Source organism: Anser cygnoides, chromosome 2 (genome assembly GCF_040182565.1).
Source record: "Anser cygnoides isolate HZ-2024a breed goose chromosome 2, Taihu_goose_T2T_genome, whole genome shotgun sequence".
Taxonomy (NCBI): domain Eukaryota; kingdom Metazoa; phylum Chordata; class Aves; order Anseriformes; family Anatidae; genus Anser; species Anser cygnoides.
In genome coordinates this window covers 47,756,535-47,780,699 of record NC_089874.1, presented here as the reverse complement: position 1 = coordinate 47,780,699, position 24,165 = coordinate 47,756,535, and the positions used below count along the sequence as shown (strand labels likewise).

Below are 24,165 nucleotides of genomic sequence, written 5' to 3'. Positions count from 1 at the left end.
CTGTATACAGCGTCCCTCCTTAGTACATGCACAACAACGTTCCTCAGTTTAAACTTCAAGCACCATTATTCCACAAGCATGCTGCCATTCAGGCTTTCGGCGCAAATAAAAGAATAATTCCACATACGGCAGTTCATCATATTTTCCTTCCCACTTACAAAATAGCATCAATTGTAAAATTGTATTATATTGCAATGTCCCATTCTCAGGCCAAGTTTCTTGGTCCTCTAGTTTATACTGTGGCCACCAAATGTTACAATAATCAATCAGCTTTCCTTTCCGCATTTCTTGACCAAAACCTCCCTCTTTCCAGTGTGCTAGCAAACACCCCAGCGGGGATGTCCGCGGGATAGGTACATCTTTTCCCAAAATTTCTTTAATCTTTTTCATTTTGAGCTTATAATACGGACCCAAAAGCTGCCGGAGCAGCAACACACTCTCCCGGAAGCTGCCGAAGCAACAACACACTCTCCCGAAAGCTACCGGAGCAACAACACACTTTCCCGAAAGCTGCTGGAGCAACAACACACTCTCCCGAAAGCTGCAGCAACACACTCTCCCGAAAGCTGCTGGAGCAACAACACACTCTCCCGAAAGCTGCAGCAACACACTCTCCCGAAAGCTGCAGCAACACACTCTCCCGAAAGCTGCTGGAGCAACAACACACTCTCCCGAAAGCTGCAGCAACACACTCTCCCGAAAGCTGCTGGAGCAACAACACACTCTCCCGAAAGCTACCGGAGCAACAACACACTTTCCCGAAAGCTGCAGCAACACACTCTCCCGAAAGCTGCTGGAGCAACAACACACTCTCCCGAAAGCTGCAGCAACACACTCTCCCGAAAGCTGCTGGAGCAACAACACACTCTCCCGAAAGCTACCGGGGCAACAACACACTTTCCCGAAAGCTGCAGCAACACACTCTCCCGAAAGCTGCCGGAGCAGCAACAGCACACTTTCCAGAAGCTGCCGGAGCAGCAGTGTGCTTTCCCAAAAGCTGCCGGAGCAGCAGCGTGCTTTTCGCTAAAAAGCTGCCGGAGCAGCAGCAGCACGCTTTCTACATACCAATAATACCTGGTGCTGACCCTTCAGCACAAACCAATACAGTTACCAATGCCGAACCTGCAGAGCTTTCGCTCTGTCTAACGGACGGCGCCTAGGCTTACCCCGGGAGCTCCCTGCCCAACCGAGCGTGGCTTTCGCCGCGTCTGACCGGCAGGCTTTCCCAACCAAATCGGTACCGAATACCCAAAGTTAAAAGCACCTTTGCTTACCGCTCCAGTGGTACGTCGTGAGCAGCGGAGGTCGGTCGTGGTCGACTGCTCCCCGAGAATCCCTCGGTGCCGGCTGGAGCGAAACCGAGACACGATCCGCCTCAGCAGTGCCCACGCAGTCCCATCTGGGTCGCCAAAATGTTAGCGTAGCAACCACATAACCACCAAGTGATTATATGAAGGTGCTTTATTCAGCGCTGGAAGCCGGGGCAGGTGCCCAAATCTGGCTTCAAGTCCCGTTACTTCCCAGCCATTATTTATACATACAATATTGCGTCAGGTATACATATTCATTACAGGTTGCAACATCAGCCTCGCTTTTCATTCTAATTAGCTCCCCTCCCCTTTGCACATGCGTGGCGCACTCTGGTGGTCGTCCAGGTGGTCGTCCAGATGAAGTAAGGAGTCTTCCTCTCCGCTGAACTCTTTCACCTTTCTCACTCGACGCATGCTCCCTCTGCTCCTTGGTTCTGCTTCAACTCATTTCATCATCTCCAGGCCCTTATCCAAGGTCAGGTTGTACCTATTCCCTCCCAGGGTTCCCCTTCAACGATTCCTTTAAATGTTCAGTGTACTCCCTAGGTTTCCAGTATACATAGATTACTTGATAATGTAAGTACATTTAATAATATTTAATTATACCGTATGATCCATCACCTGAGAAACATTAATAGAACATCCATTCGATTCTCCCCAACACTAACAGGAGCATCCATAGATACAAAAGATGTGGCCTCAGCGAACACCAAGCTGCCCATGAATCCTTAGCAATACCTGAAACACACAGCTGCCCAGTCCCAGCCCTTCACAGGAGGCTTTATGTATCACATTGCAGATTTCTGACAGTGCAAGGGAGGCAAAACCACTCCATTCCCACCTTAAACCGCAGCTGGGGACCTAACGGTGGTGCCATGGCAGCAACAGCTGTGTCACAAGTGTTGGCCCTGGCTGTGGCAAGGGGCTGGGCTGTCAGCAGCAGTGAATTACACTGCTCTTTAAAAATACATTTGACATCAGACACATTTAAGAAGTCTGTTGCCGTGCTGTTGGTTGTGTAACAGATACAGTAACTACAAATAAGATACCTGATGTCCTTCAACCAGGCAGGAGAGGCTGCTGTTCACAAAACAAGCATAATCTCCCAGAGGCGCAGAGAACTAACGAAGTTCTCCTACCCAAACCAGCTCAGCCTTGCTGGCTCTGAGTGGACACGACTATGGCTTTCTCCAGGTTTTGTTTCCCTGCCTGCTGTAGGTCCAGGCCCTTTTATCCCCTTCTCCCTAGTGGTGCATGCTATAGCTCCAAAGTCCTGCGTGGCAAAAAGTGGATAGAAACAAGAAGCCCTTCCAGGTGGCTTAGCCCTTCTGCACTTCAAAGACCTTAACCATGTGCACTGCAGTCGCACTGCTCCATTCAGTACAACAGCACCTGCACACATTTTACAAGCACTCAGCTCTGCTCTACTCACAGGATCGAGGTATTGATTGGAGGATGCCAGGACTCTTAATCTGTACGCTGTCTAGACCATCTGCATGCTATGCCCTTCCACACAACACGTCATAGTTTCTCCAGAAAAAAAAAAAAAAAAAAAAGTTTTCCCTTCCCAAGTATTTTAACACGGACCTCATTAAGCAGCTGTCCTGATAGAACTTGCTTCTTGCTACTCAGGAAACTGAAAAATCAGGAGGTCAGGGCGCGAGACAAGTGATTAAGGCAAAGACAGACACAATGCAAACATTGTATAACTGCGAAGTGCAGTCACTGATAGATACAGTTACCTCAACCTGTAATAACTCCGGTTTGGCTCAGTTCCCATCCTTGTGAAAATCCGTCTCCAACAGCACTGCCGAAATACTGCCTCTTCCTCCGCATGTGGAAGACAGGGGGTGGATGTGGGAGCTGTTTTAACACTATAAACTAATCACAAAGCTCATAAATTGGATCAGATCACAGGCATATGTAGCCACGGAGTGGCCCAGAGGCCTCCCAAGCCACAATTTTGTTACCAAGGCAGTGCCTACCCTACAGAGCCTCGGCATTCAGGGCTGCAGTTTGATTCACACCAGCTGAGCACTCGCATAAAGAGGTGACAGGCTCCACTGAAAGTCACTTGGCTAAACTTAGCTCAGAGTAACAAACTCTAGAAGCACACACCATGGAATAATCATCAGCTATTCCACTATGGCTGAGTCCTGTGCCAGCTGATATCCCCCCACCCTAAATAAATATGAAGGCAATAGTTAACACAAGTGATTACCACATTGACATTACAGCTCTGTGCTGATTTTTGAGCTGGGCATGCTCTGGAGACAAGAGACAAAACTTGGAAAAAAATACCCCAGATAACACCATTGTGCTCAGTGGCTTTTACCAGCACTGAGCTGAGGCAGGCTGACAGACCAACTCTGCCCTCCTATCTGCACCATCTCCCAAGCAAACTCCCACACTTGCAAACCCACCCATCTAGGTGCAAACAGGAGCTGCTCCAAAGCTGGCATCAGGGCTGCCAAGAAATACATTTGCTCCTTTTCATGCCTTCTTTTCATTTAAGTCGCCCACATAGTTTACCACTAATTATCGTACCCCAGGGCACCATGAAAAAGTACAAGTGTCAGTACAGAAGTATTCCAAGAGCTATTTGCAAGTGCAGAAAAGAGAGCTGTTTCTACTCTCATTTGCTTTGTGGTCACTTGGAAGAGCACAACTACAAAAGCTCCATACAGAGTAAAATAAACATACCCTGGGCAGAGCTCACGTCAGGGGAGATCTCTTAACCTGAAGGTCATATTGTCAGCACCACGAATGCGAAAGCAGCTGCTGACATTTCAACAGGGTCCATATATTGCAGGGTGCAAGATCCAAGGGGCTGTGATTCAGAGATACATTTGCCATGGCAAGGATTCCAGACTCTTCTGTCTCCATAGCTGAGGTACTGTAGATACCAACTATATTTGGCTAGACGCGTTACTGTACCTAGCAATAGCAATGTGGGGCTTTTTTTTTATTATTTTATTTTTTCAAATTAAAAAGCAGAACAGCCCAGACAAGCAACACAGGCTCCCAAAACAAAATCCAAACCATTTTGATCCAACCACCATGTCTTGTAGTGTAATGGACCCTTCCAAATTCCACTCCCTCACCTAAAAACCAAAACACACACCACACAACCAAATACCCTATGACTAGATGCCTTTCTCCTCTACCTTTTTCAGAGCAGGCACACTAAGGTTGATCTTCACACAAAAAGCAACAAGTAATGACTATAATCCCTGTGATTTGAGCCTGGTTTACCCTTCTAGGGGGTAAATGGCGCACTACGTTGCAGCTAGGCTCGTTTTGTTGGCCTCCTCAATCATTTCCCAAAAGAGAAAAGACAATCCTAAAGACAAAATTTAAATAAATACTAATGATAAATTTATGAATTGGTCATCAGCAACCTCACAATCCAGACTTTACTCAAGGAACTATTCCCGAGTTACGTGACTGTCCACTGAGTCTCATAATTGACAGGCATTGCTTCTGTAAATATCAGTGCGTAAACTCCTACTAAAATCTTTCTCCAAGAGATTACTCAGTCTACTTGTTCAGAAATGCTTTTTTTCAGATCAGTTTTAACAGGCACTTTATCAAGCTTTTTTTAGACAGGGAAGACAGTTTAGTATAACTTTCAACCACCACAGCCACAGGGTTTATTTTATATAAACAGGGGTTTATTACAAAATCTGGCATAAGGAACCAGTCTTCCTAGGCAACATCATCTCAGTATATCTTGCAAAAATATATTTAGAAAGGAAATATAGGTAACAGTTATTCAAATTGGTGTTTGTTCAGTTTTTTAAGAGTTAAATAAGACCCTTACTGACATTTTATCAGTTCCATTTAACCTTGTTAACTTCTCTTTCAAATCCCTCCACATAACTAGTTCCTACCAAGAAAGTTACAAACAATGAACTGACTCCCTGCAGAGAAAAAAGAGATTGCCCATTTCTCTCTTACCTCTTAAATGAGGAGATGAAACAAAAATCTGCAATACTTGACACACAAGTCAATGCTAGAGAAATAATACGGTTATGTGTTAAAAAAAAAAAAAGGAGAAAAAAGTAAAGATGAGACAAAATATCAGAATTCAGGAGATATTTGCAAATATCCTTATAGCCCTCTAAGACCGCCCCATACTTTAATATTCTGAGATCCTAAGAGTTCAAAGTCCTTTCACCTCTCCAGCAGTGACTCTGATAATACCACCGAACAATGCAGTGACAAAAACGGTCCCCCAGGTCTGCTCTTTAGTTTCACATACACTCAATTCCAAGTTGCCACACCGCTGCACTGTCAGCTCTCTATCATGAAGCAAACAACAGTTTCCAAGGCAAACAATAACCACCAAGTCCTGGTCAGAAGAGAAATGAATTAATTACCTGCAGTAGGATTCAAATCAGAGCGAGAACAGGCTGAAGCCCTCTAATTCCACGCCTTCCATAGTTCTGGAGCTGGAAATAACTGTTCCATAGCTGTTCCGTCTAAGCGTTTGCTAAGTCAAAAAAAATCTTTTATTACCCACATTGCAACAACTGCTTGCTTATCTTCCTTTTTTTCAGATAAAAGTTTGAGAACCGAACAGGAGAGCACAGCCCTGTGTCTGTTACAAGCCGTGCCACGAGCCAATCGTTCTCCTGACCGTGCAGCCCCTCCTATTTCCTCTTACTCATTTCTCCTGCTACAATATTATAGCATGTCTTTATCATCAACTTCTTCCTGCTGGTCACAGGATCAAAACAATAAGCTTGCTGCTAGGTGCATTTAGGAATTTCCTCTTCAGCCTTCTTGATGAGGTAATTAGTGCTAATCTGCTATCTCACATAACAGAAAGAGGACCGGGTATTCAATTTTCCCCAGGCAATTCTGCTAACCAAGATTATTAAAATGACGCTTGCTCTTTTTTTTTTTTTTTTTTTTTTTTTTTAAATAAAAGAAAGCGAAAACCCACACAACTAGCTAGGCCTTGCCTGCACAGTCTTGCCTTGCCTTTGTGCCATCTCCAACACCCGTCTAACTCACCGAGAAACAGGTCAGGGATACAAATTGGTGATAAATAAATAAATATCATGGCTGCATAGGCACAGCTTTTTGTAAGTGCTTCCCAGCCACCCCAAGCTCCTGGTAGCATCGTCTGTCCTAAAAGCACACCCTCACCCTCCCACACACCTTTAAGCCATATATTCCATCGCTCCTTTTTCCTCAGGCAAAACCTGATACTTGCACCGCTCCAGCTCAGCATGAAGAGGAATGAAACCTGGTTGAAAGCAGGAGGAGGGCAGAAAAAGCCACGAAGAGGCTGGTCTGAAGGGGTTTTCACCTCGATCAGCCCTCTGAGCTGGCCCACGGCAAGGCCGTACAGGAACCGGTGTATAAGGCAGGGGTGTGGATGGGGAAGAAAGGCTGCCCTCTTCAGCAGCTTCGGTAGCATCAGGAAACCACGTTCTTAAGAGACAAACCACTAAACCACTCCTGGCTTTACTTCTTACCAGTTCTAGGAAGTCACTTCCCCACTTCTGTATGAAGCTTTGAGGACTTTCAAATATTGGCATGGTAATGCTGTCTTCTAAGCTTCAGTGCCGAGAGAGCAGCAACCCCAGGTGGGACTCAGACCATCAGTATTTTCAGTAACAGCTGCACAAGCTTACCCAGGGCACCGCAGGACTTATGGAACCCACCATGTGAGTAACAGAGCCAGAATTCATAGAACCTACACAAACCATTTACCCAAGGCTTGACGGCAATGGCATCTTCTGGAGATAAGGAGACCAAGGTTTCTTTTTCCATTTACCCAGGTGAATTCAGGAGTCATATGAAACTGAAGCTGAGAAACTGACCGGCAGCCTAGGAGCCCAGAGACATTTTGTTCTTGTTGAATTTGTGTGTGCTGGTAGAGCAGCTGCGCTAGACCTACAAAGCCAAGGAATAATACATCTGGTCAGTTGGTAGAAAGAAGGAAGGTCAGCTCTAACTCCAAGGGTTTTGTTTTGTTTTTAAAGGAAAAATTTAATTATGTTGAACAATAAGAACCACTTTTCGTCCACCTGAATTGCAACTTCTGTCTACCAGATAACAAGTCGTGATTTTTTTTTAAAATAATCATCACTTTTACATCAGTAAATATGTGAAATTGATTCCAGTTTTTAATTCTTACTCTAAATATTCACATACATCAACATTCTGTATTCATACTATTTGGGGATTTAAAAAAAAAAAAACACATTGTAAGACCACATTTAATTGTTTACCATTAAGATGCATTTTCTGCCACTAGGTATCTTCAACAATAATTTGGGAAGAGGAATAAGATTCCAAATATTCTTCATAGAATGAAATAAGATTATAACAAAATAATGAATACTGACTTTAGGAAATCCACTCTGTTTTCTGGAAATATATTCAGCACCCTTACCCAAAGTGCAGTGTTACCAACCTGCCTGCTCCACCAGGACTCAGAAACTTTTCATTGGAGTTAGGTGTCTGCCATGAATCATTGATTCTGTTTATTCCTTTCAAACCATACCCGGTTCTGATCTTTCAATTTACACTCAAAGATCTCAGGTTTTAACACACTACTAACTCCACAAGAGCAGTTATCTAAATGTTAGTGTTTAAAAAAAAAAAAAAAGCAATATCCCCATGAACAAACCAAACAAAATTCTGTCCAGACACTTCAAGTCAAAAATGTTATTTTTCTCCTCTCTTTCCTCCTAGGTAGTGTATCACTACAGGGAGACATTAACAACAAAATGGGCCATTTTTCTTCCTTTACGTCAGTATGTAGTAGGTATCCTCCAAAAGCTGATAAACAGTACAAAATGGGTGCAGTGTTTACTTGTGGAGGGGAGAGGCAATCACGCTAAAGAAGCTACGAGACTGACTTATCTACAACAGTCAGTGAGCAAAGCGAGATGGCACCCTGTCCTAGATGTGCTGCGCTCCCAGCCTGTGAAAATCCCGGCCTCCTGCCCTTAACACCAACCTTCTTCAGAGCAATGCCCTCACTAGTCCATCAGTTTTATTGAAGGCAAAAAGAACATACACGTTTCACTAAAATCACTGCTGTAATAAAACCACTGCCTCATCCCAATCAACCTGTCTGCCAGACATGTAAATATGTAAAGCTTTTGTAAAATGCACTCCAATTCCTCAAACAAATCGTGCACTCTCCAGAGAAGGGCCTGGCCCACCTGGAGTTTTTCCCGTTGTAGGAGGATTTAGTAATATACACTACTAAACTTAGTAGTGTTAAATATAAAAAATAAAACAAAGGTAGGTGTAGCTCTCTTGCATGTTGAGGAAACTGCTTGGATCAAATACTCTGCCCTGTGAGGTCCTGAACAGCTAATACCAGAAGGAGCACGCCAACCCGCTGATCTGAGTGGCTGACAGGCTTCTAACAGAGATGCCCCAGAAGTGGATTTAGTTCTAGTACTGGCAGCGATTCCTGAAGGACTTTGGTCAAGTGCTTTGATCACACTGACCCCTTCATCCTTGGCACAGTGCGAGAAGACCAGCTGTGATGACCTGTGAGAACTTAAATAAACTCAGTTCATTAGAAGCTTATGCTGAATGTTTTTGGAATGCAAAAGGACAAAGTATTTAAGGAAGCTGCATTTGCTTGAAGTCTGCAACAGCTCCTAAACAAAATCTCATTGAGCAGATAAAAGCAGTACAAGGGACTACGACAGAGAGCTTAATGTTCTCTACAGAAAAAGTGACAGCATAACATATATCCAACAGGACTGCAGTTAGAAAGTGCTTTGGACTTTGGGACAAGGTTGTGTTCTGCCAGGTGCACGCAGCATCTCACCCCTCTCAGTCTTTCTATTCTAGCAGCACAGAATGTCCTGCAAAATAAGATTTTTGAGAAAACCAATATGGATTACAATGCTAGGGTAAAACACAGAACTAATCAAAGGTTATACACATTTCAAACAACCAGAAGAAGCGTTTTCAGTTCAGCTTGCTTTATACTGGAAATTTATAGCTCTCAGGTCAAGCACAAGCCATCGGATCAAACCATAAATGCTTCTCTACCACCTGACAAGATTACATAACGCTCAGGAAATACGGCTGTAAAGGCACCGATCTCACTGTGACCTTCACACATGCAGGTTTGCAGAATTCATTACAGGATCAAAGCCTCAAAGGTAATGTTTTTGGTAAACACTGATCTCCATCCTGCCCATAAGTTCCTGGAAATGATCATTACCGTAGTATTACCACAATAAAACAGAGGTCTACCCTCTCTTTCTGAAAGCAGTGCAATTTGTGACTATTTTACTACAGAATAAAATCCAGAAGAGGCTGTAATATCAAAGACTGATTTCCTCCTCACCCCCTTACATCAACAGCCCAGACATTCTCACTACTGTGATCAGCAATACCTGCAGAGAAAGAAATCCCATTCAAGAGAGGTTTAAAACAAACAAAAGGACTTTGACATTATCCCAATGTCATCCAGTTCTGCTCACTTTACAGGAAGCACTGGGGCACTATGTTTTTATGGATTTGAGCTGCAAGGTTTCTGCGTACTGCAGAGGAGTGGAAGGTGCCTCCTCCCCCAAAGCATACACACGTGCAGTATCTGATAGTTAAACTGGGCTTCTAGGTAACATAGCTCCATTTCCACAAACAGTAAGTGGAAAAGTCTCCATTACCCATAGGCGATGGTCAATGAGTAACAAGAGGACATTAAAAAAAACAAAAACCACATACCTTCTCTTCAAACAACTGTACCTCAGTATTCTCTAAGACACCAAATTATGTCTGCTGTGACCAAAATTCACAGAAAGTCCTGACTTGCATGAAATTAAAGTCCAGTATGACATTACCAGCACCTGCCTTTAAACAGGATAAACTACGTGAATATGCAACACAGAGGGGCACCGATTGACTGCAACTTACAGTAACCTCCTTATTGCCTCCAAGAGGCGCATGCAATTACTTCCACGTACCACAGTTCCCATTCTTCCCTTGTACGCTATAAATGTTTCTACTGTATGAAGTAGATTTTCCTAACCTTTGGCTTCTATTACAGAACGGGACAAATCAACTGAGCATTATTATAAACTGTACTGAAAACTGATGATAAGCAGTTTCTCCATGTTTCAGTTCCAAGCACTAGAATTATTACATGGGGCGTGGTTCTTAGGTTTTTCCTTTAACTACTCTAAGATAGGTGGGAAACTAGATGACTAACTTATCTGCAGGAAAAATATGAAAAACACTAACATTTTCTTTAAGTTTAATCTTTGACGTTCTTTGCATCCCCCTACTGTTTCTACATATTCTTTGAAGAGCTTTTTCAGGACTGCTTTTCACGTTATAACATTTCTCAGAAATCCACGAGCAGAAAACTTCCCTCAACTTAGGAAAGGCTAGATGCAGCTTGTTCTGTAAGGCCAGTATGACTCTAACTTGTCAGACAAAAAAAAAAAAATCACCAACAAAGTAAAACAAACATCACTACCCCTTTCCTCCCCCAAAAAAGAAAAAAAATCCCTTACTGAAGACCAATCAAACTCAAACACAAAAAAGGAAGAAGCAAGGACAGATAGTTATGGGAGGACTGCAGAAACACTGCCCAAGTATGCAGGGACAGGGTAAGGAGCACAAAGTGCACCAAGAACTGTCTTGTAAGAGATGTCAAAGGCAACAAGAAGGGTTTCTGTAGGTAAATAAGCAAAAGGAAGGAAAACGATTAAGGAAAACCAGGAAAAGTGGGCCCGCTGCTGAATGGCTTAGGGACTCAATGCTTGAGTCAATGCTTTCTTTATCTGTCTTTACCAGCAAGACTGACCTTCAGAAATCCCAGGCCCCAGAGAGCAGGAGGAAAGTCTGGAGCAAGGAAGATGCATCCTTAGTGTAAGAGGGTTAAGAGGTTAGAGACCACCTAACTAAACTGGAGATATCTGAGACCATGGGTCCCGGAGGGATGCACCCACCCGTGCTGAGGGAGCTGGCAGGTGTCGCTGCAAGGCCACTCTTGATAGTCTTTGATCAATCGTGGCACCTGAGGACATTGGGCAAATGTCACTGCAATCTTCAAAAAGAGCAAGGAAGGGAAGACCCAGGGAACTACAGGCTGGCCAGCCTCACCTCAGTCCCAGGATGGTGAGGAGCAGCTGATCCTGGGAACCATTTCCAGGCACATGAACAACAAGAAAGCACATAAGCACACAAATACCTGGTAGGCTACTGTCAGCCTCAGTATTAACATTAACATCTTATCTACCAACATGCAACTGGTTTGGATGAGCTCAGAGTGTAGCAGTTTCATAATCAGCTTACACTCACTGAAGACTTTCCCACCTGGCACCACAGCTTCAGCCACTTACTCCAGTTGCTTCCTTTGCCTCACTGCTAAGACACACTCAGCTGCCCAAAGGATTGGGTCAGATCAGATGGACAATCTGATTAAAAACTAACCTTAGAAACAGTTCTCTGCTAAGTTGCGGAGTTGCTTCCCAACACTGTCATAGAGAGGGGGGGAAGAGGGAATCTGCAGCCAGAGAAAAATTTGCTCTGCTGGGCAGCCACATGGTCTTATGTCAAAACAAGCAATAATGAAACTTTTCAAAAGCTTTTGAGCAGAGCTCTTCTCACATTTCCTTCCTTCTATTTCTCTGACTCCTACAGTGCTCTTAAGTTCTGCTGCAAATGCAAGCAAAACCAACAGGGCTCCAATAGACATCAAAATACTCTAAAAAAAAAAAAAAAGAGCACACACAAGGCAACATAGACAACATGACAGCTAAGAGTCACATCAGTTGGGTTTACAGCATTAAATGGATTGCAAGGTTAGACAACAACCCTGCCCAGAGAAGCAGAACAAAGGCTAGAATCGAACCCAGTAGAGCCACTAACTGATTTAACTAGAGCAAATCTGCCAGCACAATCGAATCTAAGAGGTATCTCTGAGCTAATCTGTTTGTGCTATCAATAAGCCTCTTAGCCGGACACCCATAAGCAGGATGACTATCTGGCATGACTTTTTGCACTGTAATCAATAGGCTCCACTATAAAGAGAACTATTGATGAACCAAAGTTCAAATAAAGGACAGTTTTAGACAAAGAATATTAACACCGAACTCCTGAAATTCATTTAGGTGACATCACATTATTCACTATAAAGTAAAATAAGAGTGTTTGTAAACTCACAAAGCTAGATCAATTAAACCGGGGTAAGCAGGAAGGCTTTGAGACAGACACCAACGGGTCCCTTACAGAGCTCTAAATTAAGAGGAAGTCAGTTCTCTAGATTCTTCTCTCCCGGCAGCCCTGATCCCACAGCTGAATCCACAAAAGCGAGCCCTCCACACAAGTGCAGCATTCCAAGGAGGCAATGGCATTGCTCATGGAGCTTTTATGGTACAAACATGACTCAGAAACACATACCTTCACAGCACGGGCATGGCAGAGCTCAAACCAGTTTTACAGTTCCAGAATTACAAAGCTTCCAACACTGAGCTGTCTACAACACAGATGCAGTAGCTGTTATTTAGTAACCAGAAAGTATTTCTCCGCCTTGTTACATTTTTACATCAACTCTGAAAGCCACTTGGTGCACAGGCTGGAATCTATTCCTTTTAACAGCACCCACACAGCACAAGGAAGTCTCACTGACAGCAGGAACAGGGAACACATCCAGCACACGGGAAGATGCCACTGTGCCTTTGGTCATCTTACAAGCAATTTAAGTGCTTTTATTCCTTAATCGTGATCTTGACAGTGTCACTAAGCTTTCTAAAGGGGCAGAACTGCCACCTACGTTTGGAGGCACGAACAGTTCAGAACGGGAAACAGAACCAGCCGTAACAGCTGACCGGCAACAGCCCTCTGAGCAGCAGGCTCACACGCGGCTCCCATTCCCACAGTCGAGATACCAGTACAGCTCGTATCATACTGGTCTATCTGTTCTTGCATTAATGTGGAAGTGTTATGAAAACACACAGCACAGGAGAGAAACAGGCGGTTTTGCAAGAATTAGAAGGGGGTTATTCAAGAAGCGATACCAAAGAAGCACCCAGACTAATACTGGAGACTTACTAGAGGAGGCGCTATCTTTTTGTAAACTGAACAGTCTTTATTTCTTTCACAACTGGAAGCAAATAACATTCTCTGCATTTCTGCAAACTAACAGGAAACACGCCGCTAACCGTGACTTGAGTACCACACACAACGTACAACATCCAGGCAACACGAAACAACTGATGTCACACGAATGCTACTGATGCTAGTAGAAGGAGCACTAAACCACACCAATCCTGGAAATCAAAAATTATTTGGGGAACAATATAGACTTATAAAAAACAAGCAAGCAAAAAAAAAATATAACTCATATGTTGCTTTCCCCTTTATTACCTCCCACTTCACAAGGAGATTTTTAACAAACATAGGAAATCATTAAGAAGAAAAATGGGTACAGCTTTTAGAAAGAGTGAAAGCTTTCCTTTTAACTTCTTGCCTTTAGATATTGCAGATGCTGCCTCAACAGCACTCATTCTGAGAACGCTTTCTACCAAGCTATTAAATATAAATAAATCTGGCATGAAATTATTATCATGGCAGATGTACTAGGAAAAATGCTGAAGCTTCCCAGCGTCAGTTTCATACTTATATAGTGACAACAAGAAGAAACACTAGTATTGATCAAGTGTACATTTAAAACATTTAGCCTGCTGTGATTTGTACGATTCCAAGCTCATTCTTCTGTCCCAACGTAGATTGGCTAGAACATTTCAGAACTCAAAATCCTCAGAGGACATGGAAAGGCTAGGATCAAGCTGCTTCGATGGAAGCAGCTGGTCACCTGTTCCAGGAGAGAGAACATGCAAAGCAGCAAGGAGCTCAGGTATGAGCTGCAGCGGAGAGGAATACCAGGAACCTGCCGGCAAGAGATCTAAACTGTTCCAGACAAATCTTTTTCCATCTGATCTTGCTCCCTGCTGCAGGCAATTGCACCAGCTCCCATCTGCATTGCACAAGCTGATAAAGTGCCCAGTTAACATCTACCGATATGCATGGCAAAACTTGCAGATCACATGCTGGTACTGCTTCGCTGCTCAGGACTCTGGATTAAACTAGTCAGATGATCAGGGGCTGTAGCAACAACCTCAGATTTCACTGGGATTTTACCCATATATGGATCAAACATGGAGCACCACACATATTTATTCATATGTGTGCCAAGTCATGTTAATACTTCCTTAACGTTGGTGCTCTAACTAGCGCTCAAGATCAGACTCCAGGCTCAGTTACAAACTGAAGATTTTTGTTGGTTGCTTGGCTAGGGTTTTTCGCCCTACATCCAGCGAGACCTTACTGCTGTCATCCGCCACGCAGTTAACTCCACTGTCAAGTGGGAGTCCATTCACGCAGCTGACAGAAACTTTTGTTTTACTTAAGCAGAAATTTAAATTCTATCCACATACACAGCTGTCTGATCTTCTCTTAACGCACTAGCTCCCACTAAATGCTGAAAACTCTTGACTTCCATTAGGAACTTTACGCTTCTGTTTTTCCTTCCCCCATAATGACGCTCACCGGAAAGCAGAAGAATAATGACTGTAATCACGGTTTAATATAATTTTCATATGTGCTGCCAAAATGATCTTTATCTGTTGTCAGCACGGGTTGCTCTGGCTCAATTAAAACAGGTTACAGCGCCTCAGAGAAGGCACAGCTTTGTGGATGTGGTTCCTGGGGTGTGAGAACACAACATACTTCTCATGGAGACTCCAGCCCTGCCAGACACAACCTGACTTACACGGGGTTCAGTTCCCGTATGGACAGAAGCAAGGGCCTCACTCACAGCCCATGAAACTGTACAACACACAACAGCAAATCACGCGTACACCGTGGAACCGCTGGGGTTTCTGTTTTTTTGTTTTTGTTTTTTTTTCTATTGTTGCTTTCCTGATTGCAAAAGCCATTATGCCCCTGATTTAATCTCAGCGGACTGCAAGGTTCAAATAAGGTTATGGATTCCAGGATAGCGTCCACTCGGCGGACTTCGTACAAAGAAGCCTGGACTACTACCCTGTAACAGATGCTCCCTTTTTCAGACTTTTCCTTCTGTTTGCTAATTTTACCCAAAAATAAGCTTATCTGAGCGCTATGTTCAAAGCGGTCAGTTCCAAAGCAAAGCAGACACGGAGACCTCAGGCTCACTAAAAAATACAATGGAATCCTTCGTTCATTTCACACAGAGGCATACCTCCGAGAGATACCCGTAATCCTCACCGCTAACAAAGCCACGTTAGCGCTTAAAGGTCCCTCCCCGGGGACTACCAGAGCCGTCCCTGTTGGCGGGGTCCCCCCGGCTGGCAGCAGCCCCTTACCCATAAATAACCCCCACAGGCCCCATTTCACCGGCGATGCTCGCCCTGCCCAGCACCTTCACCCCTCGGGAGCGGCCTGCAGGGGCAACCCTGCCACGAAGGCAGCGCCACACGCACATCTCCCCCCGGACCCCCGACCACCCCCGGCCCCCAAGCGGCCCCAGGCCGGGCCGTTCCGCGTTACTCGGCCTCCCCGCTCGCTCACCCCGCTCCGGGTCCCCGGTAGCCGCCGCTGCTGGTGGTGGTGGTGGTGGTGGTTCGCCCTGGGCCCCGCAGCGCCTCATGAGCCCTCCCGCTGCCCGCCGCCGGTGCCTCGGCTCCCCGGTGCCGCTCGGGGCCCGCGCTGAGCCGTGCCGGCCGGGGGCGGGCAGCTAGGGGGCGGCCGCTGGCAGGCGGCGGGCTCGGCAGCCGCAGCGCGGCCCCCCGGCGGCCATTTCGGGGCGGCTCGGCACGGCCCTGCGCGGGGAGGGACGGCTTGCGGGGGAGAGGGAGAGAGGCGGTGGGCGCCCCTGGTGGGTGGTGTAGGGGGTTTGTGGGGGGAGTGGGGAGAGGGGTCTTGGCCGTGCCCTCGTGGGGTGTTGCGGTGCCTTGTGCTCCCACCGCTATGACCCCGAAGGGTGAGGCTTCTTACTGACACACCTACAGAGAAGAGCTTCGGTCCGGGTGCCTAGTGGGTCTGGTCATAAAACACAGAAAAACAGAGGAAGAAACATCCTGATGCTTCTGCAGCTCGCTGGACCGTTTGTCAGAGGAGGTTTTATTCATCGGTGAGGAAGACCAGAACCGTGTCTCACGACATTGCAGCCGTGTTGGTAACAGGATTCAGGAGCCATAGGATGTATGTTAACCTCAAATAGGTACAAACGAATCCAAGGTCTGACCCTGAACAACCCATCAGAAATGACCCAAAGGTTTACAGATGCAAAGACACAGAGGGAGATGTGCCGGGTGGCAGAACAGGGGACAACGTTACAAGGAGCATGCAGAAATCGCAGGCCCTAGCCCAACAGTCAGTCTGTCCTCAGAGCAGCCCCCAGGGGTGCCGGTGGGTGCAGTTAGGTGGGACATAAGTCAACCCAGAGGCAGCCTGCTCTTCTCCACTTCTGTGGAGGAACCGCATGCTCCTGGGCTTCCTGGGGGCTGCCTCTGCTGATTCCTCAGTGAGTGATTCAGTCTACAAACCTGACAGAAAACTAATTTATTTTTTTTCTTTGTCTGTCTTCTGCCAGATGAGTGAACCAAATGAATTCACCCTAAGGTCGTAACAGTATCAGGAGTAAGTATAAAGGAAGAGTTGAAACTGTCTGGGAGGAACAAGCCCATCCCTTTGGTAGCACAGCACTCTTACGTCATCTCAGAAGTCTCATTTAACTCATCCCTAAAATAGCAACTTCATGTTACTGCTAGGAAATGTAATGCTTATGTATCATTTAAAAGGCTGGTCCCTTCCACCTCTCACCCTCAGCTGCACGCTGCGTTGCTTTTTTGTGCCTGGTTACCTGTACGTGTGGCCCCAAGGTTAGCCCATAAGTAAGCTAAATCAGAAGGATTTAAGGATAGCTTTCCGATAGATTCCTGAAACAGCTAACAACACAGTCAGATGAGTGTCAGAGGTTGCACAAGAGAAAGAACAAGACTGTGTGGTTGCAAGCAAGGGGCAGAGCCACCCTTCAAGCAGCAGCAGGCCACTAGTTGTAACATAAGCCCAAGAGAGTAGTGAGGAGGAAGGGTCTGTAGAGTGAAAGGGAAGTAGTTTTGAGGAACAGAGCTTGCTCCATGAATTGCAGAATGTTAATGAGAAGCAGAAGAAAAGTGAAGATAGGCTGTTAGGGATAAAAAAGAAAAGAGATTTCAGTTCCACAAAACCAGAAGAAGACACACAACAGAGGCATCATGGAACCTGAGCCCAGGAACAAAATCCAATACTGAAAAAAACAACAACAACATAAAAAAAACCAAAACAAAACAGAAAGGATGGTCAAAAGGAAAACCAAGAAGTAGAAAAGTGAAGGTCCACACCAACAGCAGAGAGAAACAAGTCTGCGTGATTGGAGACTTCTTGCAGAGAAAAACCAATTGACCTGTAAGGAACAAGGACTTGAGATGTACTGCTGAGACTGAAAAGGGTCTTGTCAGAGTGAGCAGAAATCCTTCACGGTGGGACAAGTGGCAATGACATGCACTGTGTATACATAAACAAAGGCCAAGAAGAAGCTTTTATTTAATTTAAATTGAGTTAAAATTTCATTAACATTCCCATCATTGTTCTTCCTTATAGTTCCTTGATGCAATAGCTTTTAAACTAAAATATTTTAGATGATTTTTACACAATTGTGATTTTTTTTTTTTAAATAAGACTGGATGTTTTCAAACAAAAGCAAAATAAACAGACAATCCTACTTTTTTTTTTTTAATAAATACAGTATTTTCAAGCATGCAGATTTAATGTACAACCTACTTGTAAGAAACTGAAATTAGTCCAGGAATCACAAATAGGCCAAATACTTTTGTGTGCTGTAGTTGAATTTAGTTGAATATGACAGATTTGAAAAAAAAAATTAGTCTGTGCATACACAGCATATTAATGACAGCTATTTAGCCAGTTTTACTATCATAAATGGTTAAAGGAAACCTGAACTTCACATAAGTATGCAGCAAATATATGCCTTTTCTTCATTAGGAAACTATTCTGTGGACTATGACCAGATGACCTGATGTAAAAGCAGTAGTTTTTGTCTATACCATATACTGTGTCCGTACTGTGTCTATAATTGCCTACAGGCATTGTGTCCAACAATATGTAAATACATATTTTGATGTGATGAGATTTGCCTGACTTAAGTGAGGCTGCCTGCATAGACAGGAGAGTGGATGCCGCGTACAGAAGCTCACAGAAGAATCCCAGCAGCTACCTGGGAGTGAGCATGTCAGGGGAGAGAACTTGGGGCTAACAGATTGCCAGCCTCTTGCGGGCATCATGCACGCCTGTGCTGGCCACAGGATACAGAAGCACTTGTTTGGTGGTTGCTGCACCAAACTCTCCTTATAATTTTTTTGTGTGTGTTTCACCATAATGCATACAAGCATACTGCTTTGCATTCTTACCACTATTTCGCTTCATCTACCTAGTAATTCTGAAGCTAGCAATTGTCACTGTATCTGGTTACTGTGTAAGAAAATGTTTCCCAGATTTCTCTGCTCTTTCTGTTTCTTTGTCCTCTCCATTTCCTCCCTCTTCCTGATCACCACATGATGTTCATCACATTCATTCTCAATTTTGCTTCCTTGATCACATATCTAGGGGGGACTTTTATTTCTGCCCTGCTAAAATTGAAGACTTCAATGTACGTTTCAGTGAGCATGCTGATATTTTCTTTGCATGTTCCTCGCTTGCTGTCTCTAAAACTTCTTTTATGGCCCCTGTAAAACAATTAGAGAATACCATATTGCTTTAAAAGCGTTTGAAATCAGTTTCAGAAATCTCTGGTATGCCAGCTGAAGATCCCAATTGCAGCTATGATTGTACAGTGGATGGTTTTAATCTCAGAGAAGAATCCAATTCCAACAGGCATGAATAAATTAACTGAAAAAAAAATCACTAAAACATATCCTACAAATGTATCTTTTTACAGCTGTGTCATGGATCTAAGAAGAAAGGATTTGCTGTGCTTCCTCTTTTTGTTCTTCCTGCTGACACCTGGTGTTACTGGCCCCATTTCTCACACTTCTTTTACATCAGCATGAACTAAGTAAAGCTCTAAGTCCTCTGTAAAGATACAAAAGGAAATGTCTGTATAATTCTGCATGTACAATATATTTTCTTGTTTAAATTGTGTTTTCTGTAAAGCTATCATTATTCCTTTTACCTGAATATCTATCAAAACACAGAATCTTGCAAGTTCTCTTACTGACATGAAAAAATTAAACATATCAAAACCTTTAATATAAATTGTGTGGTTTTGTTTGTTTGTTTGTTTTTACAACAAAATATGCAACATAGCCATTGCTGGAAGAATCAAATCTGCAGAAAAGTTTTTCTTGTTCAGAGCTTTAAGCTTCCTTCAGCTAGCATATGTCAGCACCAGTTCTTTCTCTTTGTTTAGTGGCTTCCATACTTGAAATTTCTTTCCTGCTCCTGCATTTTGCAGGAGCAATGCCAGCTTATGGCATTGGTCTGAAGTGTTAGTGAAACTGTGACCTAAGAAGAGCAGACACATAATTTGAAGAAGAATACCATGTAAGTGAGCGACTAAATACAAATCTGAAAACTTACACACAGGCTAAAGCATACACAAGCAGAGGAGACAAATAAAATGAAGGTAGAAAGACCTTAATGAGAAAATTCATTTAAAATGTCTTGCATATAACATCATATATAATAATTATGGCAAAAAAAGCACTATTGTAGAGCTTACAGTCTGAAAATAAACAGCACAGAAAACACAGCGACTCAGAAGATGGGGTTTTGTACATATTCGACATTAATGAAATGCAGGTTGGAATTAATAGTTTGTAATGCTCTGATTAGCGTTAGAAGTGAAGACAAGTACACAAACAATGAGGAAATTAAATGCAAGATACTGGGATAATGATAAATGTGCCAGGCTTGCACTTTGCAAGAAAAGGTTAAAAAAAGCGCAATCAGGCAAAGCCAAATGAAAATTACTCTGTGGAATGATGATAATACCTTCAAGGCATTGTGAATTCTAATCAGGATGCAAATGATATCCTGAGTATACAGCCTGGATCTTCAGAATATGCAACATAAAAGTCCCTGCTTTCTGCTGAACCAGTGAATCTGTTTATTCAGTAACAAAGCATTTGACTCCTGAGTTAGTCCAAGCTGCTGTATGTATCTGAAGAAAATGTGATGTCCTCTCAACATGTTAAACCTACAACAGATGAAAGTAATTCAACCAGTACAGCATCTGCTGTACACTCTAAATATTGCATAAGAATAAGGAATAATTTGAACACTGAAATGCACAGAAAAAGAAAACATTATCAATAATTTTACATAATCTACAAATTACATAAACAGCATGATAGTCATGGAACAAGCAAGATTTTGACCAGCCCTATTCAGCCTTCCTGGATGAGCAAGGGCAGCCATCGTACCACGCCTTGGAACAGGCAGGTAGGTTTAAGTGTTGGGAGTGAGGTTAGTAGAGAACCTTGCAGCTGCAGAACACCAGCTCTGAAGCCAGCCTCACAAATCATCACCACTGCCGATGATAGTCAGGAATGCAATGTAAGGAATGTCTGGTAGAAACTGCGGTACTCCATAACAATGAACCCCTTCTCATTAGTAGCTGAAACTCAGCGCAAACAAAAATAAGATTAAGTTGTTTTTGACTTCTGTACCACATACATAGCAGTTGCTGACCTCCCAGGGAAACCCAATGATTTTGGGAAAGTAAAAGTCATTTGTACTAAGCCTACATTTAAAGGTATTAACTCAGAGAGTATTAGAATTTGCAGATTATCATACCACATCTCTTGCAAACCTTAGACATATGCAAAGCACAGAGACCATAATGGAGAAAGAGTGAACACAAGCATGCTGTACATGCACTACTGCTGACCTTACAGGTTGATCCAGCGAGGTGAGATTCAGAATACTGTTATTATAAAAGAGACCATTGGTAGTTTTTGTCTCACCAGGGAAACAAACACATTGGCAAGGACTGTTTTGCAATAATCCTTCCACAGTGAAAAGTTCAAACTCTCTGATGGAGGAAACAAAATTTTCAAAGAGAAAAATCCCAGAAGCTACCAAAGAATCTTAAAAATCATTGCTACGCCTAAACATCATCAGTGTGTGATACTGAAATTGTAACATTTGAATTTATTGAACAACTGCAGGGACCTGTGAATAGAGCTGACTTCTTATCCACAGCAGCCTTGTCTCAGAAAAACAAAGTGATTAAATCATAACACAAGAAACTTAATATTACCACAGGACTGCAGAAATAAGAAAAGCACACAAAGTTTTACTCAAACAGTGACAGCATGTGCTAGTTTCAAGAAAGTGTTGGAAAAGAATCTGAGAATAAAAAGCACAGGATAAAGATGTGCTCATGTTCTTATCCATCATTCTGCCAAAATGGTCTAAGACCAGAAAAGTGGCCCCGTGTACTTCCCAGGAATGATGGAGCTGTCAAGGCAAATGGAACATAATATTATATACAGGCAACTGAATCATCATACCCAAAACACTGAGAACAGAAACTCTCATGAGAATGGGGGTCAGTCTGGAATAGATGTACCTAAAGAAAGCAAGAAACACCATGTACTGACAAGATGGGTTAGAGCATGAGTAATCTTGTTAGCTGGGAGAAAATCTAGTACATGTGGCAAAATAAAACAGAAGTATATAACACCTTCAACAGGTGTTAGAGCAAACTAAAGAACAGATCTTATCAAAGAAAAGTAAAACATGGAAACATACCTTAATATTACAGGCGACTAGTCAGACTTTCTGGAACCAGGCAAAATGTGAGAAGCTTCCATAGCACCCATTGAGGATAGAGCAGTGAAGTGTTTAAGCATTCCTGAACTACGTGGTTTAATCACGAGATCTCAGTTTACTTTAAATTAGGTCATATATTTATTTGAGAACAAGAATTTGATTACAACTGACTGTCCCTTATGATAGCCAGGCAAGAAGCAAAGCCGAGTTTGCTGTAGAGATCACAAAGAGTATTAAAATGTTGGAAACAGCAAAGAGAATATTTAGCAATCCATTCCTGAATGTTGAAAATATTCCCACAGTAAAGTTTACTGCAGCTGAGTAAAAGACTTGTAGTCATGTTCAGTTACAGGTACACAGCGGAAGGAGTAACAGATCAAACTCGTAAGAAAGGGGCTAATGATAAAACTTGCAGAATTACAGTTCTGATTTGTATTTGTATTTACAATTAATTATTTATTCAAGATAGTTCTTGTACAGAAAGCAAGTAACATTTCTGAAGAGAGCTTATACCAAAGGGACTGTTATACTAAAGAGAAGAAAACCCAGTCTGGGATATATTGAAATTACGCATCTTGATGGCGAGAAAGATACAAACGTATAATGAAGTGTGTGTATCAACAACACACAAAATATCATAGTTCCCAACTAAGAGGAACTGGAAAAAAAAGGGGGTATGAGTCAATATGTCCCCTGGGTGTGCTTTTAATTGCACTGAACATTCTCCATTATGAAGACCATTTAATTTGAAAGGCTATGGATCTCTGTCTTGTTATTAAAGCATTTTGTTTGTGTTTCTCTTTCTGCTCTGTATTGCTATGGCCACTATTATGTGAAGATCTCAAAAGACTGTTAAAGTTCATACCAGCTCATTCCCCACAAATTCCCCTCTTGCATAAAAACAATCCTTAACCTGGACTAATTTAACAGAAAGCTGTACGCAGGAAAAAACACTAGAAATGTTAAAGCAAAGGCAGTAATTTGACAGTTATTATGGCTCAGTTTTGTCCTGTTGGGCAGGGACAATTCAATTAAGCGACTTTTCTAAGCTCTGCCAGCACGCTGCTGTTGGAACTGGTTCTGCATTTGAGCTAGTATCCTATATCGGTCATCCTCATCAGAGCCAAAGACAAAATATACAGCTTTCTAAATCTAAATAAATCCTTCTTCAAAGCGTACTTTTCTTTTGCCGACTTAAAGAAATGAGGTGACATTTATGTACGTATTCTGTTTATTTATATCTAGTCAACTACTCATTTACATTAAAAAAGAAACGGACAATTTATTATGCTTGTGCAGTTCCAAAACTGTAGCTTCTTTGACAATTACAGATCAACTCTAATTGCTGAAAACATACGCTGCAAAATGGGACAGAATCCAAAATTATTAAGAAATGAGCACTTTTGTTGAACATACACATGATATTTTTCAGTTCTTATCAGCCCAGCCAGTTCTATATGGATATTCAATATATCAAGCCTGCTTTCAGCCCTGACCTCTTACCGTTTTTCTAGACTCCCTGCCAAACCTGCGAGCAGCTGAACAGTGACAAAAGGTTTGGCAAGCTGAGGGAAGGAAGCTTCAGTTCCTCCAGGTTTCTGCTCTGTGGCTACAGCCTCTGGTGGCTGAGGAGGTATGAAGCAAAAGTGGTATGTCTCTTACAGCTGGCACCTTCCCAGCTGCCCTCTCCCAAGTAGGGTGTCAAGGGATATTTTTATTTTTTTTATTCTTATTTTTTTTACCCCAGTATTAGGGAGGGGTTACATACATACTGAAATCTTTCCTATGGTGAGAGCGAAAAAAAATTGGTCATCATCCTGCCTTAAACACCGACTGTTTAAGGATACTGGTCCTTGAATTTAATTTATTTCTATTATTTATAACTATTATTTAACTTGTCCTGTTGAGGATACTGTGATTCAGTGATTCTGTGATACTGTTTCTTTCACTAAACCAGGTCGAAACGTACCGATGGGCTCAAAACTGTTACGAGGGCGAAGTGGGACAACAGATAAAATAATTATTCACGGCTCAC

The 24,165-nt window shown here is 43.0% G+C and overlaps 2 long non-coding RNA genes across 3 annotated transcripts; one reads left to right on the top strand and one right to left on the bottom strand.

Moving 5' to 3' along the window:
* Positions 1–16,151: 16,151 nt before the first annotated feature.
* Positions 16,152–17,630, top strand: LOC136790058 (uncharacterized). 2 transcript variants are annotated; one of them, XR_010829260.1, is made up of 2 exons: positions 16,152–16,496; positions 16,888–17,630. It is a non-coding gene; the product is annotated as an uncharacterized lncRNA (long non-coding RNA). The 2 variants fall into 2 exon arrangements; XR_010829261.1 differs by having other exon boundaries at positions 16,152–16,515.
* Positions 17,631–17,643: 13 nt separating this feature from the next.
* LOC125184234 (uncharacterized) lies at positions 17,644–24,000 on the bottom strand. Its single transcript, XR_007167918.2, has 3 exons — positions 22,110–24,000; positions 20,346–20,550; positions 17,644–19,856 (listed from the first exon to the last, which is right to left on the bottom strand). It is a non-coding gene; the product is annotated as an uncharacterized lncRNA (long non-coding RNA).
* Between the last annotated feature and the right edge of the window lie 165 nt (positions 24,001–24,165).